This window comes from Pelodiscus sinensis, chromosome 8 (genome assembly GCF_052426305.1).
Source record: "Pelodiscus sinensis isolate ZL-2025 chromosome 8, ASM5242630v1, whole genome shotgun sequence".
Classification (NCBI taxonomy): Eukaryota; Metazoa; Chordata; order Testudines; family Trionychidae; genus Pelodiscus; species Pelodiscus sinensis.
In genome coordinates this window covers 35761435-35782176 of record NC_143059.1, presented here as the reverse complement: position 1 = coordinate 35782176, position 20742 = coordinate 35761435, and the positions used below count along the sequence as shown (strand labels likewise).

Here is a 20742-nt window from a genome sequence, read left to right as displayed (position 1 = left end):
AATCCTCATACCAACATAATCTGTGAAATGCTCAAATCCTAGGAAAAACAATATTCAAGGAGGTCATTGCACACAGTGTCTTTAAGTCTAGCTCTTTGTATTTATGATATAGTTTGAGTTTTAAATGACTCATGGGAAATTGCAACTGTATTCTACAAATAAAACTGTCAAGCTTTTGTGGAATTATACTGTTTCAGAACTCTTTAGTTCCACCTTTACACTTGAGGGCTAATAAATTCTCTAACACAAAAAAATAATATCCTCAACCCTTTTTAGAGGAGTATATCATCTGGACATACAATATGACATAACACATCAGGTACCAGTACACCTGCAACTCCTAAAGGCTTTTATAATCATAGGTGAGATTGGAGTACTGATCTGACAGGTATACTACTGGAAAATAAAAATTATTTGTAAGCAAATTGCAAAAGTTATACAGAAAGTGATAAAAGGTGACAGAAAGGCAAAGTGATTTATAGACAGTTAAGTTCAAGATATTGGGGCATAATAACAATAAACTACAGCAGATCTACTTCATTTTACTTCCAAAAAAGAAGTAATCAATAAACTTTATATTTACATTTCATTTTGGACAGACAGACAGACAGACAAACAGGAGTATGTATGAAATATTAAATGAAATATCTGCTTGAATATCAAATAAGATTCCTAATAAATTCACTTGAAAATAGAAATTAAGATTTATTGTCCTGTCAATTTTCATGTTTCTTGATGGTGACTATGTCACAGATTTTATTATTTACTGGATCAGACCAAAGGCCCATCTAGCCCAGTATCCAGTCTTCCAACAGTGACCAATACCAGATGCCCCAGAGGAAATGAATGGAACAGGTAATCATCAAATGATCCCTCTCCTGTCATCCATTTCCAGCCCCGATGAGAGAGGCTAGGGACGCATTTCTACCCATTCTGGTTAATAAGTATTAATTGACCTAACTTCCAGGAATTTATCTCGTTCTTTTTTGAACCCTGTTAAAATCATGGTCTTCATAACATCCTCTGGCAAGGAGTTCCACAGATTGACTGTGCACTGGTTGACACATTTCCTTTTGTTTGTGTGTATGTGTTTGTTATTGAATGTCAGGCTTTCTCAGTTGCAAAGCAATTTTTGCAAAATTTCTCACACAAAGCATACTTTCTTACACAATAAGTCCCACGGGCAGTTTTAATAACTGACTTCAGTGGAACTACTTGAATGAGAAAGAATTACTGGATGGGGGCAAGGAAAATTTATTTTGTTATATTTTTGTGAAGTGTTCTATATAGAATTATCAAGTTATGGAAATGCTTGAAATATTTGTTATTGCTCTTAAATACTCCTGAAAAACATATTTATGAAGATTTGTAGCATTTCCCCTGAAAGAAGAAAGAAGCAGAGCTCTCACCTATCCTTGAGTAGAAATACCTAAGGTAACACTATAGGACATAGTAAAAGGAGGAGGGAAAGAACAATCTCTCCACACAATTAAAATAAAATAAAATAAAATAAAATAAAATAATGTGAAGATAGCAAATACACATGATGTTGAGATAATGGTGTTTAACGCCTGGAATAAATTTCTTAGAGAGTTTGAGGAATCTGCATCACTGGAGATTTTTAAGAGCAGATTAGATAGTCATCTATCAAGGATAGCCTAGATGGTGCTGGGTCCTGCCATGAGTACAGGGATGGACTTGAAGACTACACAGTTTAAGAAAAACATTCGTTTTTTCCCCTTGTAAGATCTGCTATTTATTGTCCTGGCTCTCTCTAACCATCCTGGTGATACTGTATGGAAATTGTGATCCAGATGAATTTTGAAGCAGGTCTACAAAATGAACAGGCCCCAGTCATCAAGAAGGGATTCATACACATTGGTGAGGGAAACATACATTTGGACTATGAGGGTATGTCTACACTACCATCCTAGTTCAAACTAGGGTGGTAATGTAGGCAACCGGAGTTGCAAATGAAGCCCGGGATTTGAATTTCCCGGCTTCATTTGCATCTCGCCGGGCGCCGCCATTTTTAAATGTCCGCTAGTGCGGACTCCGTGCCATGCGGCTACACGTGGCACGGACTAGGTAGTTCGGACTAGGCTTCCTATTCTGAACTACCGTTACTCCTTGTTAGGAGTAGGAAGCCTAGTCCGAACTACCTAGTCCGTGCCGCGTGTAGCCACGTGGCACGGAGTCCGCACTAGCGGACATTTAAAAATGGCGGCGCCCGGCGAGATGCAAATGAAGCCCAGGAAATTCAAATCCCGGGCTTCATTTGCAACTCCGGTTGCCTACATTACCACCCTAGTTCGAACTAGGGTGGTAGTGTAGACATACCCAGCGTGACTAAAATCCTTCACTTTAAAAACATATTCAGGAAAATATATGGTATGCAAAATGGGCCTGGAAATACAAAAAAGGGAAAGAGCTGCCAAACAAATTTGCTAATAAAGTATCAGAACTGGTGTAGGCTGATAAAACCTGTGTCAAGACAGACACTTGCATTGGTTCAAGTAATTGTACACCACCTGCTTCTGTTCTTCCCTGATAAATCATTACTATGTGTATTCATCAAAGAAAAGCATTGCTGAAAGAACAATACTGCTAAATTATGATTTTATTGAATTCCATTGATTTCCAAGACTCCTCCTTTCCTTCTCTTTATGAAAATACCAAAATAGCCCTCAGCTATAGTTCTGTTGTAAGTTCCGTGCTGCTAAACCTGGGCAGACACAGTGCAGAGTACTGCTTCAAAATCAATCAAAATCAATCAAAAATAGGACATATGGATTGGTGCCTTCCTGTTACAAACACTTTCACCTGGTTGACCTCAAATAAACAAGCACACATTGATGGCTGGGAGTATTAAATCTGCTTTGTTTCTACCTATAACACACAACTTAGCAGCTGGAGCTGCAACCCTGCCACACACACTAATTAATGTCACTTTAGGGTAATTGTTGTCAGTTTAAGTTCTTGATTCTATAAGTCTAAAACCCACAAATAACTATAAAAACGTCCAAAAATATTACACGAATACAAGTGACTAAAAAGAAACCTCCATTTCCCTTACAACATTGCCCAAAGATTCAGATATCCTATGGAGATGAGAATATTACCATCACTAGGGGTTTATTATAATCTTTTGCCTTAATGCTTTTCTTTCTTGCACGAGACAGCTCAAAAAGATCTAGAAATGTTCATACACATTTTCATTATGGATATCTTGAATCCTGAGCTCATTAGTGGTAGAAATCAAACCAGTTTCTCATAGGCAATTACATCTACCAGCACTTAATTTTCCTAGCCAAGATACAATTTAATTTAATCCTCTGTGTTCCTATTAATTGTTTTTGACATCCCTATTAAGGTTGCAATGGTTAATATTATGAGCAGGACTTAATACTCTGCATTATTTTCAAGGATTCATGGCAGCTGCTCAAATTTACCAGCTTTTCAAACCCATTACAGAGTATCTGTTTAAAATGTTAGTTGAATTGAAGAATTAAAAAAATAATAGTTTTTGACCATGACAAATATTTTCACTACAGATAGCTGACTTTGATGTTGCAAGAAACACTGTACATGTGAATTACAATTATAATTGTACTTTTAGGGTAAAGGCAATATCTATACTGGAATATTATTATGATTCAGTAAAAAGAAAAAAGCACACATTAAAGACTGAAAAGTAGTATTTAAAGAAAATGCTATTGAAATGTGTGCAAATCTCTGGAGAGTAACTTCAAAAGTAATTCAAGTTTGCATTTGGTATTAAAACGCTGCAGTAAGATATAAATTGGCAGCTTATTTTTTAGCAGAAAGAATTCTCATCTTTCAAAGTATTTTAGAAACAAACACAAAAAGGCACATTTAGCAAACAATAAAGAAGTTTTAAAGTTAGAGGTATAACCGTGTTAGTCTGTGACTTTAAAAACGAGTAGTCCTGTGGCACCTTAGACACTAACAAAAAAAAAATATATAAAGTATCACGAGATTTTATAGGCAAAACCCACTTCTTCTCAAGATCATCTCATCTGAAGAAGTGGGTTTTGTAATTAGAGATAATTTATTAGTCAAAATTAAGTTAAAGTTCTAATTTGATAATTGACTAAGCAGATTTTCCTCCTGTATGTATTTAGATTCATATCTGCTAATTTAGAGACAAAAATTAGTTTTTCTACTTTAACTCTTACAGCAGAGAATAGAAAGTGATGTGTATTCCATTCTTCCTTCAGCAGAATTGTGCATTTCATCACAATTGTTTGTCAAATTCCAATCAATTATACTTGTGGAAATGAAATGAAGACCAGAGATTTATACTTCTGCCAGTGAGGGGATAATGAGGTCTGAAAAATTTTATTACAAGTACTCAAAAAGATAAGGTCCCTTCTTGAACCTCACATACCAGAGTACATTTCCAGGGCGGATAATTAGGAAAAAAAAACTTTTGACACTGAGCATTCCTGACATAACAATAACTGAAACCAAATGAATAAGAGAGCCCTGTGATACCATTCTTGCATTATTACCTGTCAGAGAATACTGTACATTAAAGCAATACTGTCAACTTGAATGCTTGTCAATTTAAAAAAGAAAAAGTATGAAATGAATTAATATTAGCATCTGATAGTATAAATATCACTCAGTGCCCTTGCAAATTCTGTGGTTTTATAGTCACAGTCTCTTATTTTTCTTTTGTCTAATTTTTTATAGCTTACTATGTGAAATCACTGAAGCACACAGAAAGTGATTTATGAAATACCATCTATTTCACAGTACTACAAAATAACTACATTATTATATAATGTGAGTTGCAGGTGTTAAGTACCTCTGAAAACTAGGGCATTGGAAGAGGGGAAGGGATAGATGCTCTGGTCAGTGGCTACTGTAAAAATGGGAGCCCCTATAAAAATGTGTGCCCTGTACATTTTGCCCCCCTCACTGTGCCTGCCGGGGAAGGGAATCAAGGAACCAGTGTTTGTCCTGGTCAGTCAACCCAGTGATCCCAGCGGGGAGTGGAGTCAGAGCATCAGGGCTTGCCCTGCTTTGCCCACCTTATGCTCCAAGTGGGAAACCTGGGTCAGAGCTAGGGATTTTAAATGTCATGGAATCAGCTAATCGAGTAGTCAATGGAAATTAGTCGATTAGTCAATAACGGGGGAAACTGCAGAGCCACAATGGGGTTAGCTTATGGCTCTGGGAGCTAATCCCTGTGTGGCTCTGACTTTTGAATGTATTAAGAGCTATCAGACGGCTCTTAATACATTTAAAAAGCAGAGGCGCTGCAGGGGGCACCAGGAGTGAGCCGGGAAGCAGTTGATTCCTGGCTTGCGCCCAATCCCAGCTATGCCTCTGCATCTTCTGTCCTCCGCCCCCCCCCCCCCCCCGAGGACAGTGCTGGGGGGAAGCTGGCTTTTACGCCAGCTTCACCCAGCACTAGCTCCTCTCTCCCCACCTTGCTGCCTCTCTCTGATAGAGGCAGGGGTGCTGGGGAAAGTGACTAGACAAGTCACTACTCGACTAAGTATAGGCTTATTGGGTAGTCAACTATTCACTTACATCCCTAGTCAGAGCACGTAGGGTTGCAAGATGGTTTCAACAAAAATACCGGACACACTTGACATTACATCACAATCTATATTACATCTTATTTAGAAAATACCGGACATTGATATTTTCTCATTTATATTTTCCCAATTTGTTTCCCGAACAGAAAGCTCAAATACTGGACTGTCCAGTTCAAAACTAGATACCTAGCAACCCTAAGAGCATGGAGCTTGCAAGACCCCAATTCTGCTCCCTGTCAGGAGAGCAGAGCACTCCCTCGTGCTCAGTCCCATCTGGAGCAAGCCCCCACTCTTTGGTGGGATCAGAGGCAAGTCTGGGGGTGGATGGACCACATTGTGACTTGGCCCTTGGCTTATTCAATAAGATATTCCCCCTCTCAAAATACTTGTTATGTACTGAGTATTGTTATATCACAACAGTAATGTATCCCTGCAAAAAAGGTTTCATCAAATCAATTTACTATTCAGTTTGATAGACCAGCTGATAAAATACCCTTTTTGGGAAAACCCCAATCATTTTGAGAGAGTTTAGATAAAATTAGGTAAAGTAGTTTTCCTTGTATCTGATTCAAGTTTCCTTTCTCTTTGTGCTTCTTCTGTGAGCTCCTGCTTTCTAGAAGGCCCACTATCATGCTGCCTTTCCTAGCTTTTTTTATTATAATACCTTATTTTTGCAGTCAAGGAAGAAGCATTATATTGTATTCACCCAAACAGCAATGCACATACATCTCTACTTCAGCCAAACAGGCCTATCCTAGATCTCAGCAGGAAAGTCTTCTTTCACTGCTGTTGTAAGCAATTTAAAAATGCAGCTCGTGCAGTTTATAGCTCTATCTGAAAAGGCACAACAGGACTGTATTGTGTAATGCTATTTTTGCCCTCAAGGAAATCAAGGGAAAACATATTCACATAATGACTCCCTGTATTATTTTTAGATTTAAGAGTGACTAATGGAGGACAAAATGTGGGTAGACCATTACTATTCAGGTAGGAGCTGCTTATGAAAGCTAGGAAAGAAAAAGGCAGACGGGAAAGTAGAATGTAAGGACAACATAAAGCACTGCCTAAAACTAATGGAAGGGAGGAATAAGAATACAATATTAAGAAGATTCTCTTTTTCTTGTCTGTTCATACATCTGTTGAGGGTGTACAGATATTAAAGGAATATGGTGTTTAGTGGACTCAGCTCTGTAATTATCGTACTACAGAGGATATGCCATACTATTTGTATTATATATTACCTGCAAGATTTCTCACTAAGTAGATGGCAAGTTTGATAAAGATTATTTGAGTTAGGAAACTAAACCTGAGGAAAGGTGGAAGACTGGAAAATCAATGCTTATTACCTGGCAGAGAAAAAATGAGTGGCGAGGTAGGGGCAGTTAGCAATGTGATTGTTACACTGGGACACATGGCAATCTGGAGCACTGATAAAGAAGTGAAGCTGAACAGTTAATGCTGTGCTAACTAATAATAGTAGTTAACAGAAGGCTCAGGAAAAATTTCTGCAGATAGTAATAATTTAGTAATAATGAAAAATGATCATCTATTTCGAACTAGGATAGCAGAGTTTCTGTGTTAAGACACTGATGAGTTTATATGATTTACAAAGCTGTACAATAAATGAAACCAACAAAAAACATTGTCTCATTTTCGACTGACTTATGAGAAGAAAAAAAAGGCTTCCACGGGAGGGCTAAAAAGTGTTCTTGTCAGTGAGAATTGGTCTTTCTAGTTATGTTTCTTTAAACAGGCTCTATTAATACGTCAGAATTTGCTGTAAACTTTTCAGGGTGCTGCCAAAGATTTTGGAATCCCAATGGTAGCTGAAGTCCTTTTGGTAAAGGTGTAGGATTTCAAAGATATAAACTTCTTCCCAATTAAAAATAGCACAGGAACATGGCTACCATAAAAGTCACAAACACTGATGCAGTTGTGTTTCACTGGACCACATTCTGTTGGTGAATAAAAAACACTTTCAATCTGTGTTGAGCTCTCCTTCAGGTAATGATTGCGTGGGATGGGCAATGGGATCTCGCTCACCAACAGAAGTTGGTCCAGAAAAAGATATTACCTCACTCATCTTGCTCATTTCTGTCAATTGTCTCTCTTACATATAACTTGGTGACCTCTATAACAAAGTCACCCTATCTTTAACAGGAACAAATATCAAAAGGAAAAACATTTAATGTCTGAAACATTTCAGTGATATAGCAACTGTATTTTGCAGCTCTGGTATCATCCAGGAGGATGCTGCAGTTATATAGAGATGTATGAAGAGGGAAAAGATTTGACCTATATTTTCAGTATCCATGGTGTACTGCTGGAGCACTGAGAAGGAAAGTTGTCACTGAGAATGTGACATTTCTTATATGGGGATCAGGTTTTCTGTGCAACAAAGCAAGACAGACAGTCTTATGAGAAAAGGTGGGAGTCAACTTTAAATGTCATGCTAACTTCTGTGGGTAGAATACTAAAGTATTGTATTCTTAAATGACTGCTCAATATATTTTGGAGAACCAGATGCATGTTTTTATACATGGAGTTTACAATAAAAAGTTTCTATTCACTTTTATGTTCCATTGGAAGTTTAAGTGTGACATTTTCTAATCCTACATTGTTCTAGCCCTTCTAAGCATGACAAACATAGGCATACATGCTCTGATCCTCAACTAGCTTATAACACCTAACCCCCACTTGTTGATTTATCACATTTTATTTTAGTACTGAGATATTTTTAAACAGAATATGGAATTACCACTAAAACAACTATTTACCTTTGTGTTTTCAGTGTTGCTGCAGTACTGTTGGTTACAGGATGAGACCCACACAAGGTGGGTTAGCTAATATCTTCTACTGGACCAACTTTGTTCATGAATGAAAAAAGCTTTCAAGCTATGTTGAGATCTCCTTTAGGTAATGATTGCGGGGAGAGGGGCTATGGGGTTTCACTCACCAACAGAAGTTGGTCCAGCAAAAGATATTATCTCACTCATCTTGCTTTTCTTTTTATTTGTCATTCACATCTTCTTGTATGAGTCATTTGAAGTCATGTACCATCTGCATGTCTAACCAATTATTCTCCAAACTGTAAGTTTATAAGAATAGCTAGACTGTATTTTTTATTATATTTAATATTATTTGCAAATCATCTTTTATTTGCAAACATTCAGATAAACAGCTTTTATTTGCAGAAAGTAATTGTTGGGAATAGTGCACATTTATGAAAATGTATTGATGACAAGTGTTCCTGATGCCATTTTACAAGCTGTATTGATTAATCATACAACACATTTTGGGGAAAAAAAGTATGTATATCTGTGAATAATCTATGACCATAAAATTGATTATTACTGTTTTTACACCTTAGGTTACCCATTTAGGGAAAAGAAGCAATACCATTTGGTTTAGGAGACTAATATTACAGTACAAATAGCAAATATATCAGCCATTCCATGAAAAATCAGACTAAAAATTGTCCCAGTAATTATTAGTTGAAGAAGCAAATAAAGAACAAATCTGTGAAAATTATGACTCATTTTAAGGTAATTTATAACCAGACAAAAGGGCTAACTCCAACATATAAACTGTTAATGAATATAGTACACCAAGCTCCACCTTTCACTATATAAGATTTTGTCCTAACAATGTCAGTCATGCTAACATACTCACAGCATCAGAAAAGTAATGTAGGCATACCTTTTTTTGGAAGATTTTTTTTTATCCTCAAAATATAGCTTTTCATTAAATTTCAGTGGCCTCTAATATTTTCATATACATTCACTTTGGCCTATAACTACAATTCTAAAATTCTGTGCATTCAGAATTTCCCCTAGACTTACCATGGTAGCTGTCTTTGTGAAATTTGATTTGAGGAGAGGAGATAGGGACTCGTACATATATTTATAACATATAATATACACATGCCCACCAGGTCAGATAGACTACGTCTACACTGCAGCGCTATTTCAGGATACCGGAAGCATCTCAAAATAGTTATTCCACATCTTTTGAGCATCTATTTCAAAATAGATTTTGAAATAACAGGTGTGCTATTCTGGCATCCCTGTATCCCTCATTTCATGAAGGTTAAGGGATATTTTGGAACAGCACTTTATTTTGAAATTTGTCTACACAGTGCCAAATTTCCATATAAGCTATTTCAAAATTACCTCAAAATAAGCACAATTTGTGTAGCTTATTTCGAGGCAAGGGTGCAGTGTAGACGCACCCATACAGGAAAGTAGCCAGGAAACTTATGCCTTTTAATTCTAAAATTGTTGATTAGCAAAGGGTGAGACAAATGTACTAAGAGATACAACAGTGACAATTTCTTTCTGCTGAATGAGAACATGTAGTGGTTCTCAAATTATGTGTAAAGCAAACAGCAAACTAATCTTTTCAAAGACAATCAACAAGTACAGGTGCATTTACACAGCAGGGCCTAACTCAAAAAAGCTACGCAAATTCAGCTACGTCAATTGCATAGCTTATTTCAAAATAGCTTATTTATACATCTATACAGCACTTATTTTGAAATACAGCACTCTTCTTCCAACTTCCCTTACTCCTTGTACAATGAGGGTTACAGGAGTCAATACTCTAGCTTGATAGTATTTCAACATTATTTAGAAATAACTGCCTGATGTGTAGATGCGGACTAAGTTATTTACAAATAATGCTAGTTATTTCAAAATAATGTTGCTGTGTAGATGTACCCTAAGATAACACTGTAAGCCAACCTCAAAACAGGCAACTTGACTGGAAAACCAAATTGTACTCCACTTAGGTATTTGGAGGAGGAACTTGAAAAGGTTCAGAATTTGGATGCTTATCCTAAATAAGGGCCTATCGCTCTCTTCCCAGGCATAAACTCACTCTACCACTACGTGGGTATTTTCTTGGTGTAAAGAAGTAGTCACTTCATGTGCTACCCAACTTCATTTCTTGGTGTAATGAAGTAGCCACTCTCAAAAGTCTGATGAATGAGCTCTCCGTTCTTGTATCTTAACGGGAGTGGTTAAGTAGAACCATCACACACCTGACCGGATTCCAGGATAGTCTTGAGCTGTAAAAAGGTGATTATCAGAAAAGTAAAATTCCCCTGCTATTCTACATCTGGGAGCTGTATAAGCCATTCCTCTAGCTACTTTGTTTAATTTTCCTCCTATCTCAGAAAGTACATAAAATAAAGCATATTAATTAAAGAAAGACGTCATAATAGTTTTGACTTAACCTGACCACACAGAATCATAGAATCATAGGGTTAGAAGTGACTGCAAGAGTCAGCTAGTCTAACCCCATGCCAAGATGCAGGATTTGTACATCTAAATCATCTAAAAGAGATGGCTATCCAGCTTCCTTTTCAAAGACCTCCAGCTTCCACGACCTCCCTATGCAGCCTGTTCTATTGTCCTACTGATCTGACAGATACAAAGTTTTTCCTAAGCTTTAATCTACATTTGCTATGTTGTAGTTTGAACTCTGCCCTCTGTGGTATGAGAGAACAATTTTTCTCCATCTTTCAAGTTTTTGAAGACTGCTCTTGTGTTTCCACTTAATCTCTTTTCCAAACTAAATGTTCCTAGTTCCATCCTTTGCTCATATTTCATGCCTTCTATCCCTTTTATTACTTTGCCACCTGCCTTGGGATCCTTTTCAGTTTGTGTACATCCTACTAATGCACTGGTGACCAGCAGAGCCGGATTAAGACTTTTAGAGAGACCCTAAGCACTGAAAAGATTATGGTGCCCCCCAAATGTAATTCAAAATAAAAACAATACTATTCCATAAAATAAAATGGTATTTTTTGAAATGACACAAAACTGACATGTCTTCTGAAATTAAAATAGCTTCTTTCTAGATTTTCTGATTGCAAAATTCTGGATACATTCATCAAAGCTGACTTGACGAAGCACATCTGCTTCCATACACAATAGGGAAAGAGAATCGAGTTTGTCCTGACACATTGTTGTTCTCTGAGGGTTTTATATTTTTTTCAGCTGAGAAAAAGAACGTTCTGCGGAGTTCTGACTTTTCCCATGATGACAACTTCGATGCTTTCTTTGAAATATCAAATTTTTTCAAAAAAAATCTCATTTTTTTGGTGCCCCTGCTTTGCTGGTGCCCTAAACACGTGCTTAGTCTGCTTACTGGATAATCCAGCCCTGGGACCAGACTTGGACACAGTACTCCAGCTGAGGCCTAATTAATACTGAGTAGTGTGGTATTATCACATCCCAAGATTCACATGCTATGCCTCTGTGAATGCAACTTAAAATTGCATTTGCTTTTTTTGCAACAGCATTGCATTGATAACTCATATCGAAGTTGTGATCCAGCACAACTCTCAGATCCTTGTCAGTACTGTTGCTACTAAGCCAGTTCTCCCTCATTCTGTATTTGTGAATTTGGTTTTTCTTTCCTAAGTGTAGCTCCTTAAATTTGTCTGTTGATTTTAATTTTGTTGTCTATAGGCAAGCTCTTCAATTTGTCAAGAGTCCCGTGAATTTCAGCTCTATGATCTGAAGTATTGGCAAAATCTCCCCACTACTCAGTTTTATGTCAGCTTTAAATTTGTTCAGCATGCTCTCTAGTCCCACACCACCAGACCCAGAACAGGTGCCTATAGAACCCTAACTTGAGACCTCCCTCCAATAAAGTAGTCTCATTCAGTTAGAAACTGTAACAAGGTCCTACTGAGCACTTGTTTGTGTCTGGGTTTGGTTTGCCTTGGTTGCTTGCACTATGATCTCTTTCTCTCTCTCTCAGACTCTGGGGCTATGTCTAGACTGGCATGATTTTCTGCAAATGCTTTTAATGGAAAAGCTTTTCCGTTAAAAGCATTTGCGGAAAAGAGCGCCTAGATTGGCACGGATGCTTTTGCGCTAAAGAGCTTTTGTGCAAAAGCATCTGTGGCCAATCTAGACGTGCTTTTGCGCAAAAAAGCCCCGATCGCCATTTTCGCGATCGGGGCTTTTTTGCGCAAAACAAATCTGAGCTGTCTACAGCGCAAAAGCTTTTGCGCAAAAGGACTTTTGCCCAAACGGGAGCAGCATAGTATTTCTGCAAGAAGCACTGATTTCTTATATGAGATCGTCAGTGTTCTTGCAGAAATTCAAGCAGCCAGCGTAGACAGTTGGCAAGTTTTTCCGCAAAAGCAGCTTTTTCCGCAAAGAGGTTGTTCCCTCTTTGACACTCAGGGAATGGAGAATAAAATAGTGAATTGTCCAGAGGGACATTGTTTTATCTAATCTAGTCACTTTAGATTGAAATGCCTGGGAAACTCCATTTGGGGTAGCAAATTGTGTTAATGGTATTTCTATTAAAGAAACAACAAATTTTATATAACTTTTATTGTTCAGGAGATGTCTGGGAAGTACTGGACATACATTTTTGTCACTCTGATGTATAACCAAGAACGATGTGAGTCAGAATGTAACTGAAGTGTTGCTGGCAAACTGCAATTATTATATAAATGCTCAGGGTGTGGCTTGCATGTTGGATGGCAGTTTGTGAGTGGTCCAGATGGGAATGGCTTCAACAAAAGCACTGTAAGGTACCTACAGTTGCTGGACTGAGGTGACAGCTGCTCATTAGTCTAGATTATAGCTTGATATGTCATAATGCTATGTCCAGGTCAGTGCCCAAGTGTCCCTAAATTTAGCCATTATAACAGCCACACAAATTGGATATCTTAGGTCTCTGAGTTCCAAATTCCAGGACACAAAAAAACATTTCCAATCTACCTCTATTGTCATCTCTAGAGCCATAAATATAGATTTGGCAATGCTGACCTCATTTGACATGCAAAAATATACATCTTAGTTGTCATATTTGATAATCCTTGATGTCATATTCTGCTCCTCCCTTTGTTTTATTGTACAATTCCAAATCTAGAATGGGAGAGACAACCTTCTAGCTGTAGTTTGTTTTCCCTGAACTAGAGATTTCAATTGCTTCTGACCTCCCTTTTCATCCAAGTCTTTTATCCACCTTTTGACGCTATTAGAATATGGGAGTTTATGGCATCCAGTTACACCTCTTCTCTTCTTAATTCCCTGATGCTTTTTCTTCCCGTTTGAGTTCTCTTTGTTTTACTTCCAGCTTAGTGACTCTGCAATTGTTTTGCACTGTTGTCATCACTATCTACATTTACTTACCCCAAAAGGTTAAATTTAAACATTTAATCTTTAAATGTATAGGCATTTGTTTGATTGCTACCAAGAGCACAAACAATAGAATTATAATACATGTACCACAAATCCTTTGCAGATCTTGGTCTTATATTCTCTCATTTTTTAGTATTGATCTAAAAGTTAAATTAAAGTCTTGAAATCCATAAACTGTAACTATTATTATTAATGCACTACACAATATAAACATGTTCTGACCTCCATCCCAATTTTTTTCAGCAATACTTTCATGAAGATTCATCCTATCTTTACATTTAACTTGGTATTATCCATATGACCCTTCCAAGTTAGTCTGATTCAAACATAACTCTTAAGAATGTAAAAATTTAAACTACCTGTATTTTTTCTGAATACAGACTCAAGTTCCATTCTTCAACAATCTTCCTCTTTGTAAAGATCATTCCCTTTTTGTTTTAACAAGTAAAAATTGAAATCCTCAAGATTTGCCTCATTCTGAAATGCCCCAGAGTGCTTCATTGGTTCTCTAAACAGCTTTCTTGAGTCTTCTATATTTGGCCCATATAGCAAAGTACAGTAGAGTCCCGATTATCTGACCTAAACAGGACCGACAAATGGTCGGATTACCGAAAATGTTGGATGATAGGGACTCTACTGTAGCCGGTGCTGCTTGGTCCCCATCCCTGCCTGGCCCTGGCCCCTTCCCTCCCTGCAGCTCCCAGGCATGGGCCGAGAGAATGGTCCCACTCGCTGCCATATTGCTCTCCTGGAGCGGCTGATGCCGCTCCTGCCGGCACATCTTTGTCCCCGGGAACTGCAGGGTCGGATAAAGTGGAGTGTTGGATTACCGAAGGTCAGATAATCTGGACTCTACTGTAATTTACAAACAGGGAATGCCCATGCCTGTCCTTATTCTTTCCAGGAGATCATTGATCATAATGCTAAACAGGGCCGCACTGATAACATTCACCAATGGAATGCCATTAGTAAATTTACAAATATTCAGTAAAGGTGCCCCTACCCTGATTTGTATGAATCTATTATTTAAGTTGTCTGCCCAGCAGAACATTCTTCGTCACACTCCAATAGTTGCTTGTTTATATAGAAAGCCTTCCCTTAACAGAATATTATGCACATCTCAACATGTCCAGAAACACAGCTATCACTTTCTCTTTTTTTCATTTCTCTTTTTAATCTTACAATGTGATGAACCATGCATCTTCCTTTCTTGAAACTATTATGGACACAATTTATAATTTCATTTTTCCCCCAAATATGCTACTAATCTCTAATTTATCTCTTTTTTCTGTAATTTGACCAATACATGATTTGTCTCTACAATCAGTAAATAATGTGTCAGGTTCTCCTATCAGTATAACTAATGCTGCCTTCCAGTCTTTTGGCTTCCAGTCTTTTGGCAGTATTCCTTTCCCCCCAGTCATGGTGCCTCCAGCTGGAAGCCCTGGGAATAGGCTCGTTGACTCACTGGATGCCTCCCTGTAGCTGGTGTCTCCTCGTGTTCTCGCTCCCTTCTCTAGTCCGTGTCATTCTTGGACCACAGCATCCTCTTCAGGACACTGCCTTCCAGCAGTGCCGACTCCAGTATCTCTGAGCCCCCTTCTAGGCCAAGGTGCTCCCCAACCAAAGGGTACCCAGGTATACTCTCAGGGAACACCCAGTTCCCCTGTGCCCGCCCTGTGACAGTGACCCACTGTCCTGTGTCTGGGGCAAACTGCAGTCTGTAATGTCCACTTATTACTGGCCCTGCCTTCCTTCCCCAGCACTGCTCTGCTTCCATGGCAGCCAGGTCCCTCCTGCTCTCTGTCCAGAGCAGCAGTAAGATCTCCTCTCCCTCCAAGAGCCCTTCTTTACATAGCTCCCAGCTGGGCCCTCATTAGCAACAACTGCCTCAGCCAGGGCTTCGCTCTCAGCCCTCACTCAGATCTGGGGTTTTGCCCTTAAAAGGCCAGTGCAGGGCAAGCTCCCTATCAGCCTCCCCCCCCCCACACACACATATTAGTATATAATTTGAATAAAACTCTTAAGCTCACTTTTGGTAGGTGATTACACACTGCATTAAATATGCTTTCTTAATTGTGGCTATGTATTTTATTGCATTTTTTTTTTTTTACTTTTGGCTATAGTTTTAATTGAGTTCCTGTAAGCTGAGTTTTAGTTTTCAGCTAAGTTTCTGTGTATATCTCTATTTTCAACCCAGCCACATAAGAGCTCACAGTTTTCTGAAGCAAACATTTCTTTTTGTTTGCAATATTATTTACTTTCATTGATATCACTATTACATTTTTGCAAAAACATCTGCTTTTCCTAAGCAGTTTCAACTTTATAATTTACTATAAGACCAAATTTATTAAAAACTTATTTTTATTCCATATCATGCAAACCTTTATATATCTCTTTGAAACCTTGGAACCTTTGTTCATTTTCCCCACATTACTTTCTCCAACCCCCTTTTTTTGTTGTTGAGGTTTTAATATTTTTTGCCCACTTCTTTATATCTTATACATTCTTGCTATTTATTGTACTTTTTGCTTGTTTGCCTTATTTCTTTCTTTAATTGCTAATTTACAATCTTAATTACACCAGGGAACTGGGTTTCTGAATGTGTGTAATTCGATGTCTTACACATAGTTAATTTGGCTACTGCTACAACACCCTTCATTATATTATAATGAAATACCGCTGGTTTATCACTTATAGAATTGGTACTTAGATATTCAGTACACTTACTCTGTAGAAGACACCAATTTGCTTTCCTAAGAATCCAAGAAGGAATTCCTTCAATGTTCTCAACATTACTTTGACCCTGATAGGTAATTAGCTTAGGGAAGTGATCATTTCCCATTCCTCCTTCTTTATGGATTTCCCAGATACATTTATTTGCTACATTGCTTGTTGCAATTTCCAGATCTAAACTCGAAAAGGTTCTATGTACCAAATTAAACCTAGTAGATGCTCTAATATTGAGAAATACCAAGATGTGCATATCAGTGAATGGTTCCAGGATTTGCCATTATAATACTATAATAAAATAACCCCAGATTGCTATTCAAATATGTGTGATAAAAATGCAACTAAAAATTTCACATAATTCTAAAAAAGTTGATATACTGCTCCTCTTTAGAGAAGTTTGGATGAGTCCAAATCAGATACATTTTGGCAAATAGAAACAGTTACAAGTATTTCAGAAAAGTCTAATTTTTAGCCACACCACACATTATTCTGATTTGGGTAACATGATTTGGGGGCTACAATAGTGGGATGTGAGTCTTATGAGAATCTGTTTTCATGTGACATTTTGAATATATCCAGGCTACAGGAAGCACAAGATCAGCCTCCTTCATGTGTTTTTAGATGTAACTAGGAAGTAGTGCAGAGTCACATGATTCACACATGCTTTTAGATATTGTGGCATCCCTCATATTTAAAATAAGTGAGAAAACAGTCCCTCATACTGCTTCCCATCTCTAAAAGGATTTTTTTTTTCTGAAGAAGGGAGCACACACATCAATTTCTCCAAGAGGGCAAAATCCATTTTTAATCTGTCAGCACTATGGCAGCAGTAGCAGACCTACTTGGACCTATCCCAAACAGCCTTAATTGAAGTGGGTGAATGAAACAGGGAGTTTGACATTGATGTGTAGACTAGAGGACATTGACAGCTGGTTGATGAAATTGAAGTAGTGAGGGGAAGTCTGTAGTGTTTATTGAATGACTTTACAGGATCATGGCACTAGCTGAAATGTCAGCTTAGAAGTACTTTTCTTATCTCTCTGTAATAAGCCAAAGCTTTAAAGCAAAATTCACATAGAACAGAATTTTTCATTCTTTATATAGAAAGAATATTCTTTCATTCAGGCCCCTGACCATCTTTACAAGGTCCATCCGAAGTTTGGCTGAGTTAACTGTTCTCATTTAAAAAAATAACATATATTTCTTAAGAGGTAGTATCCAGTTTAAATATATTGCTTCATTGTGACAATCTCTAAATATCCTACTTGCCCGATCACTAATAATTACAATTGCCATCAGAGGTTAAGTTTTTGGATTTTTCAGTTTTCATGTTTTTAGTTAATGTAATTTTAGTACAAACAAGAGCTGTCTGGGCAAATCCTATGTAAAATATAATTTATTTGTTGAATGTGGCTTTTTTCTGTTCCTGAATTATATGTCAATTCTCTGATTTTTATGAATTTGTTCATTACTGAAACTGTTTTGAAAACACCTCAGATAAAAATATTTCAGCATATGGATAGTTCACAAAGTATTTGCATTTGCTATTTCTTTAATTATCCTTTATTTTTTATGTGTGGCATTTGATCATCATATATGTCATATTTAGCTGTTACACCCTGATTGAATGATTAAAGCTATTATAAACAGCAGGAGGAAAATCAAAGGAATTTAAAGAAAGCCATGGAAATATATTTCCTGCTAAAACTTTCAGAACAATATATATTTGTATGAATAGTCTTGAGATCTTCATTTTCTTCAATATTTTTCCTAAATAAACAATCAAATCCCCACACACATATTTAGAATATGAATAAAAAGTGTTGACTTGTGAATGCTGCTGAAACAAATTAACAGGTTTGTTTGAATAAGTTTTCAGTAACAGCTTTTTCCAGAATTCTGGACTCTTTGGGTAAGATTCTCACATATGCTTCAAAACATTTATGATACATAAAAGGAGTAGAAGGGAAGGTTACTCACCAGGTGCAGTAAATGGAGTTCTTCAAGATGGTTGCCCCCATAGATGCACCACCTTCAGGTGTGTCAATGCTGCTGTACTCTCAATTGGAGATTTGTGATAGCAGTGACCTGTGACCGGCTGCGTGTGCGGAGCACCAGTTCATGCAATCTGGAGTGGCTACTGTGCACATGCAGCTGGCCAACTCCTCAGTTCCTTCTCTGAACCAGACATGGTGGAGTCTGAAGCAGAGGGAAGGAAGGTGGGTGGTGAAGCACCCACGGGGACAACCATCTTGAAGATCTCCAGTTACTGCACCTGGTGAGTAACCTTTCTTCTTCAAGAAGTGTCCCCGTAGGTGCTCCACCATCAGGTGATTACAAAGCAGTAGTCATAAAAGGAGTGAGCTTTGGCAGGTGAGAGTCTGTGACCAAGAGTATTGTGTGGCCAAATCTCATCTCTGCATCTGTAAATGTTTGGATCGCATAATGCTGTGTGAAGGTGTGCGTGGATGCTCCTGTGGCAGCATTGCAGATGTGTTCCATGGGTACACTGTGAAGGAATGCAGTAGTAACTGACATAGCCTTTTTAGAGTAGGCCCTGACCCAGGGTGGTGGCTCTCTCCCTGCTACAGCGTACACCAGGTGGATGCAGCTAGTTACCCATTTTGACATTCTTTGTTTTTATATGGGTAACCTCTTGTGACCTCTCTGCAGATGAAACAAACAGTCGATGTCTTTTGTGAAAGGGTTTTGTGTGCTGCAGGTAAAAGGCAATTGCCTTGCAGACATCCAAGGTATGGAACAATTGCCTCTTTGTTGTCCTTGTGCAGCTTTGGAAAGAAGATGGGTAAATATATGGATTCATTGCTGTGGAATGAGGTAAGTACTTAGGGGAGGAATTTGGGGTGAGTCCGCATTAGCACTTTTTCCTTGTGGAATACTGTGTATGGGGGTCTGCCATTAAGGCTGCCAATTCATCAACACGTCTAGCAGAGGTAACTGCTATGAGGAATGCCACTTGCATAAACAGATGTAACAATGAACATGTGTGTAGGGGCTTGAATGGCTTTCCCATGAGAACTTTTAGCATGAGGTTCAAGTCCCATTTGGGAATGGGTCCTTACATGGGGGGAACATGTTGTGTTGCATGTTCATTTTACAGAGGGGTGTGTGAAAACAGAATATCCGTGTATGAAGGCATGAAGAGCTGATTTGGAAGCAAGATGAACTTTAATGGAACTCAAAGAGAGACCTGCATTGTGTGGGTCCAGTAGGTATTGTAGAATTTGTGAGACTCCTATGTGTCGGGCGTGGGGTGTGTGTTCACAGGAGTGTGTCTTGCACCAGGCTGTGAAATGGTTCCATTTCTGCATGTAAGTCTTCCTCGTTGCAAGTTTCCTGGAATTTGCTAGGATTAGCTGTAAGGACTCTGGAAAGGATCTTTCCATATTGTTTACCCAACAAGCTTGGAGGTGTAGAGTGTGGACTGTAGGATGTGGTATTTGACCCCTGTGTTGTGTAAGTAGGGAGTGTACCAGTGGAAATCGGTGTGGTGGTTGGATGCTCATTTATAGGAGATATGGGTACAATGTTTATTTGGGCCTATTTGGTGTTAAAAGTATTACCATGGTCCTGTCTTGCCTTACCTAGAGGATTACCCTTTGTATGAAAGGAAATGGGGGAAATGCATACAATAGGGGGTTGTCCATTGAATGCTGAAGGCGTCCACGAGGGGCTGAAGACCTATGCCTGCTCTGGAACAGTATTGTGGAACACTACTGCAGACAGTGAGCATTCTTGTATGTGGCAAATGGGTCTATTTTCGGGAACCCCCACTTCTTGAAGAGGCAGGTCAGCATTGATTGGTTTAGTTCTCATTTGTGATTCTGTGGAAACTGCCTGCTCAGAGTGTAGGCAAGTATGTTGTCCTTGACTGGGAGATTAGGGACAATTAGGTGTATGTTGTGAGTGATGCACCATTCCCACAGTAGGATTGCTTCTCTTCATCAATGGTAGGAGCGTGCTCCTCTCTCTCTGTTGATATAGTACATTGTGTTAACATTGTCCATGAGGATCTGTATTGTTCTGTTCTGTATCAGGGGGAGAAAGTGTAATCTTGCCTTTTGTACCGCCATTAGTTTTGGTAGGTTGACGTGTTGCCAGGACTCTTCCTGAGTCCATTGGCCCTGAGCTACTCTTTGGCCTAGGTGTGCTCCCCAGCCTACCAGCGATGCAACTGTAGTAACTGTGGCTGACGGAGAGCTGCGCTGGAAAGGGACACCTACACATTCATTGCCCTGTTGGAT

At 38.4% G+C, this 20742-nt stretch overlaps 1 protein-coding gene across 11 annotated transcripts in view; it reads right to left on the bottom strand.

The window, feature by feature from the left end:
- The window catches only part of PCDH15 (protocadherin related 15), a 1468744-nt gene that overhangs the window by 54127 nt on the left and 1393875 nt on the right, over positions 1-20742 (bottom strand). The window lies entirely within an intron of this gene.